Source organism: Bubalus bubalis, chromosome 19 (genome assembly GCF_019923935.1).
Source record: "Bubalus bubalis isolate 160015118507 breed Murrah chromosome 19, NDDB_SH_1, whole genome shotgun sequence".
NCBI lineage: Eukaryota > Metazoa > Chordata > Mammalia > Artiodactyla > Bovidae > Bubalus > Bubalus bubalis.
Window position 1 is genome coordinate 62,833,289 of NC_059175.1, and position 6,302 is coordinate 62,839,590.

The window sequence follows — 6,302 nt, forward strand, 5'->3', positions numbered from 1 at the left end:
TGGCCCCCAAATCAGAACATGAAACAGAAGCAATATGATAACACATTTAATAAAGGGCTTTAAAAAATGATTCCCATTTTTTAAAAAAAATCAAAGCCAAGCCCTGGCTCCTCAAGAGCCGCCCCCCGAGTCAAGCCTCAGTAGCTGTGGGTGGCCACAGCTTCTGAGTTTTTGCATCTGGCTTTTCCCACATCCCGTGGCTGCACCCTGCTGATGCCGTGAGAATTGCAGCTGTCCTTCTCGGCTGCAACCCGGTGACTCTCCACCCGGCCTCGTCCTCAACTTTCCCTCCCACTGCCCCTGGGGTCTGCAGACACTGAAGGCTGCTTGTGTCCCCCTGGGGGCCTGGGCCCTGCAGGGGTGCTCCTCACCAGCTGGGGGAAGGGGGCTTGCTTGGGTCCTGAGCTGCAGGTGGGCTTTCGGCCCAAGGTGCATGACCATTTCTTGTCAGGGCTAGGGTTTTGGGGTGGGGGAGAATCGGGGCCCTTTTCTTTTAGAAGACGGGGAGTGAGACGATCCCTTCAGCCCCAGGGAACCTCTCTTCTGGGCCTGCAGGGGCCCAGGGAAGGGGTGGCGGCTGATTGAAGCTCTTCCTGGAGGGGCACCCGAGGGGCCAGGGCTGGAGGGCTGGAGGGCCGGCCCCTCTGGAGAGCGAGGGGGCCAGGGAGCAGAGGTGCCCGCCTGGCCCTGTGGGGGCGGGGAGGGGAAGGGGGGCTCTAGAGCATTAGGAAGGGAGCTGGGAGGACAGAGGGTCACTTCAGGGTCAAGTGGGGCTGTGGGGAGCAGAGTTTGGTTTTGGTTCAGCCTGGAATATCAGGTTTTCTTGGGCTGCAAATAACAGAAAGGCCCTCTAACAAACAGTGGCTCAGACAGTCAGAGCTACGGTGTTCCCAGTGGTCACGTACGGGTGCGAGAGCTGGACCATAAGGAAGGCTGAGCACCAAAGAATTGATGCTTCTGAACTGTGGTGCTGGAGAAGACTCTTGAGAGTCCCTTGAACAGCAAGGAGATCAAACCAGTCCATCCTTATGGCAGTCAGTCCTGAATATTCATTGGAAGGACTGATGTTGAAGCTAAAACTCCAATACTTTGGCCACCTGATGCAGAGAGGACTCAGTTGAAAAGACCCTGATGCTGGGAAAGATTGAAGGCGGGAGGAGAAGGGGACGACAGAGGATGAGATGGTTGGATGGCATCACCAACTCAAGGGACATGAGTTTGAATAAACTCTGGGAGTTGGTGAGGGACAGGGAGGCCAGGTGTGCTGTAGTCCATGAGGTTGCAGAGTCGGATACGACTGAGTGACTCTGAACAGTAAAGAGAGTGGTGGTGAGGTCTCCCCCAGACACCCTTAAATGGACCCAGGAGTGGTTCAGGGCCTTCCTGATGTCAGGTTGTGGTAGGTGCCTGCTGCTCTGGGCCTCTCTCCTCCAGGCCTCGTGGGGAGGGAGGGAAATCCTGTCAATTTCTGTTAGGAGGGAGCTCTCTCAGAATCCAGCCCCTCCTCCCCCCAGTTGTCTTCCCATCATGAAGGAGGCTGAGTGAGCAAGAAATGAAGGGGGTCCATGGTTAGGATTGGTTGGTCCCTGGTGCACCCCAGGGCCGGGCCCAGTGGAGGCCTCCTGGTGGGTGGGCAGGAGAGGAGCCCCACGTGGACCTTGGGATTTGGGAACCAACTGCCAGGTGGCCGTGCCCATGTGGGCAGAGGCAGGTGTGGAGCAGGATGAGAGTGAGGTGGGTGGGGAGGGGTCCCAGTATCCAGGCCCCAGTGTGCAAGCTCCTCTGTGGCTTTGGGAAACTTGCCCTAATGCTCTGACCTCTGGTGGTGGTGGTTTAGTTGCTCAGTCATCTAACTCTTTGTGACCCCATGGACTGTAGCTCAATAGGCTCCTCTGTCCATGGCATTTCGCAGGCAAGACTACTGGAGTAGGTTGCCATTTCCTCCTCTAGGGGATCTTCCCGACCCAGGGATCAAACCTGTGTGTTACACCTCCTGCGCTGGCAGGCGGATTCTTGACCACCCACACCCTCTCGTTCTTCTCAACGGGAAATCTACAAAATGAAGAAAATGACATTATTTTGCAGATGGGCAGAATAAACCCAGTCTCGTGTGGGCGTGTCATCAGGTGCTGGTCAGGGGGCTGAGCTGTGGTTGCTTCTGACTGTACGTGTCAACCTGCCTTCACGCGTGCTGCAGAGGAGAAGGGCGGCGGAGCCCACGCTCAGGACCCAGAGGGCTTTGCTCTGTTTTGTGAGGTGAAATGGTGAGAGACTATTTTTTGGGTACCATCCCCCCATAGTGACTGCAGCCATGAAATTAAAAGACGCTTGCTCCTTGGAAGAAAAGCTGACCAACCTAGACAGCATATTAAAAAGCAGAGACATTATTTTGCCAACAAAGGTCCATCTAGTCAGAGCTATGGTTTTTCCAGTGGTCACGTATGGATGTAAGAGTTGGACCATAAAGAAAGCTGAGCACCGAAGAAGTGATGCTTTTGAACTGTGGAGTTGGAGAAGACTCTTGAGTCCCTTGGACTGCAAGGAGACCCAACCAGTCCATCCTAAAGGAAATCAGTCCTGAATATTCATTGGAAGGATTGATGCTGAAGCTCAAACTCCAATACTTTTGCCACCTGATGCGAAGAGCTGACTCATTGGAAAAGACCCTGATGCTAGGAAAGATTGAGGGCAGGAGGAGAAGGGGACGACAGAGGATGAGATGGTTGGATGGCATCACCAACTCCATGGACATGAGTCTGAGTAAGCTCTGGGAGTTGGTGATGGAAAGGGAGGCCTGGCGTGCTGCAGTCCATGGGGTCGCAGAGTTGGACACGACCGAGTGACTTCTCTTTCACTTTCAAGGGGGCAGGGTGAGGATGCAGAGAAGAGGTTCTACACCTACCCTAGGGCAGCTCGCTCCTGCTCTGTGCCCATGGCTGCTGGCAGAACTCCTGTCACTGTCACCTCCAGGGGCCAGGCTGGAGGCCACCCTGGAGCAAGGCCCTGGCTGTGCCCAGAGGAAAGCGCCCCACAGGGCCGAGTGGCGAGCCAGTGCTTTGACCTGGGAACGATGCTTCTTTCTGTTCATGGGCCCGAGCTGCTTACATGGCCCACTGGCCACAAGAATCCCTAAAGTGTGACCCTGTCGGGTGCCCAGAAAGTGCTGGTGTGACAGACGAGCACAAACTCTGTGGCTTAAGGACAAATGTATGACCCTATGGTTCTATGGACTGGCAGCCCAGGTTGGCTCAGTTGGTTTCTCCACTCTGGGTCTCATGAGGTCCAAGTGCAGGTGCTAGCTGGCCAGGCTGGGGAGGATCCGCTTCCAGTACAGTTGACTCTTCCAACAGGCTTGAACTGCATGGGTCCTCTTGCAGATTTTGCAAATGAGATTTCTCAATAGTAAACCCAACACTACATGTTTGATGTTGGCTGAATGCTCAGATGCAGAACCCAGCCCATGGTGGACAGCCTGTAATTTTTTCCATTTTCAATGGCATAGATGGTCAGTGCCCCAACCTGTGCTGTTCAAGGGCCAGCTGTTCCTTGCGGCTTAGGACCGAGCTCTCGTTTCCTTCCTCAGGACCTAGACGCCTTCAGGGCCTGCACGTGGCCTCTGCATCTCAGGGCCAGCAGGTGGGCTCCAGTCCTTCGCACCTACCTGCCCCCACCTTCTGCTGTGGTTGCATGGGGCCCAGCCACATCAGCTTTCTAAGGTCTGCCGGCTAGTACTTCACTCCATTTGCAAAGTCCCTTCGCAGCAGCACCTGGATTAGTGTCTGACTGCACCACCAGGCTGAACCCTGGTGTAGAATCCTGCCTACCACAGGGAGGGGGGTGGGTGGTTGAGACTAGGTGGGAGCACGGAAGCTGGAAGTCAAGACCTGCGCAATGCCCTAATCCCCGCCGTTTGTTTACGCCAGTTACACTGACTGGCATTCAATGTGTTAATATAATTTTATATTTTCCAAAATGAAAAAGTGAGTAGCAGCATTATTTTCCACTTTTGCAAACCTCAATGTCTCTCTTTACAGAGGACAGACAGTAAGTTCTCCTATCTGCTTCTAACATGTGCTCAGTCCCTCAGTCGTGTCCAACTCTTTGTGACTCCATGGACTGTAGACCCCCAGGCTCCTCTGTCCATGGGATTCTCCAGGCAAGAATACTGGAGTGGGTGGCCATTTCCTTCTCCAGGAGATCTTCCTGACCCAGGGATCAAAACCACGTCTTCGGCACTGGCAGGCAGTTTCTTTACCAGAGTCTCCTGGGAAGCTCCATTTCTGTGTGATTGCTTGTAGTTAAAGATCGAGCCATTCAACCAACATCAAATAGGGACTTCCTTGGTGGTCCGGTGGTTAGAACTCTGCTTTCACTGCCAGGGGCCCAGGCTCCATCCCTGGCCAGGGAACTAAGATCCCAGAAGCTGAGCGGCATGGCCAGAAAACAATAACGAACTCACCTCCAACCCCTGAGACACTGAATGAAGCTGGAAATGCACAACTGGGAGCCAACAGGACAGCGTTGGGTCCTGTGTGGGGATGTGGCCTCAGGGTCAAGGGCTTTAGTGGATGAGATGCTGCTGCTGCTGCTGCTAAGTTGCTTGAGTCGTGTCCAACTCTGTGTGATCCCATAGATGGCAGCCACTAGGCTCCTCTGTCCCTGGGATTCTCCAGGCAAGAACACTGGAGTGGGTTGCCGTCTCCTTCTCCTATGCATGCATGCATGCTACGTCACTTTAGTCGTGTCTCACTGTGCGACCCCATGGACAGCAGCCCACCAGGCTCCTCTGTCCACGGAATTCTCCAGGCAAGAATATTGCAGTGGGTTGCCATCTCCTTCTCCAGGCATGAGATGGGGGTCAGTCAAAGCACAAGGGATGTAAACAAGCCATTTGGAACTGGAAGATAAAGGGCAGTGTGGTACCTAGAAGAGGTGCTTTTCCTGGAAAGAATCAGAAGCATGTGAGGAACACATCTAAGAGTTTGTTCATCAACCATGTACTTTCTTTCAACCAAAACCCTCCAGAACGTCCGTGGTTCCCTTTTGAGGAGTGGTTTAGTCTTCATTCAACCACAAACCACTTTCACATAAGAGACTCTGGTTCAAAGCAAGCTGCTGGATGTTTTTCACAGGCTGAAATCCGCCCTTGTAAATCAACTCATCCAGACGACTAGGTCAAGACAGACTGGGTCTGTGTCGGCACTGAAACCAAACTTGAAATCGGTGCATTCTGACGCTGCACCCAATAGGTAGTAAATTACAATCGAGCCACTTCAGAGGCCATTTCACGATGAAATACGTACTAGGTTGTATGTTCACCAGGAAGAATGATGTTAGCGCTCCCTGCTAAGTTTCCTAACGAAACCACCAACGCATTAACATGGAGCAAACACAACAACCCAACAGTTAAGACTGGCCAGGTCCAAGTTCCCAGGAGAAAGTGACGGCTCCAAACCCTCTCCCCTGGTGGCACAAGAGTGCACTTCATCATCACATCTTCTAAGCAGCATGCTTTTAGAAAAGCAAACACAAGCCAGCAGGGGGCAGAAAAGCACGGGGAGAGGGGACCCCAGAGAAGTCGGCCAGGGTCTGACCCCACTTCACTGACTGCTGGCCGGAAGACGCTGGCCAGCGAGGCCATTTGTAAGATGTGAACAGTAAGAAGCCTTTCTCCATCACAGGGTGGTAACAGGTGAAGTGCTCGGAACACAGCCTGGCCTCTGCCAAGGGCTATGCCACTGTGAGCCAGTACTGTTTAGGTGCCAAGTCACGTCAATTTGCTTCTTGACTCCATGGACCGTGGCCCGCCAGACTCCTCTGTCCATGGGATTCTCCAGGCGAGAATGGAGTGGGTTGCCATTTCCTCCTCCAGGGGATCTCCCAGATCCAGGGATCAACCCACAGTGAGTACAACTAATTCAATACCAACCTACACACATGGTAACTGCAAGGTGTTTCCTTCCACTCGACCCTTTTTTTCTGTTTCACTCTAACCTTCACTTGTTTTGTTCCCTGGAGAAAACCCCAACTGGCTTCTGAATGACCTTCTAAGCACCTGAGGGGGCGCCAGTCTGTGCCCACCCGGGCCTTCTCTGCATGACGCTGGCGAGGGCTCTGGGTGGAGCCAGGCCAGGATAATGCCAGGGGGCAGTGTGAAGATCACACCATTAATGCTGGTCTACTCAGCACTGTGGGAACACCCCAGTCAGTATAACCGAACAGCACAGAAGACAGCCCCCAGTCGTGTGCTGGATACTCATCTCTGAAGGGTCTCCACAAAGATTCACCCATTTAGACAGATG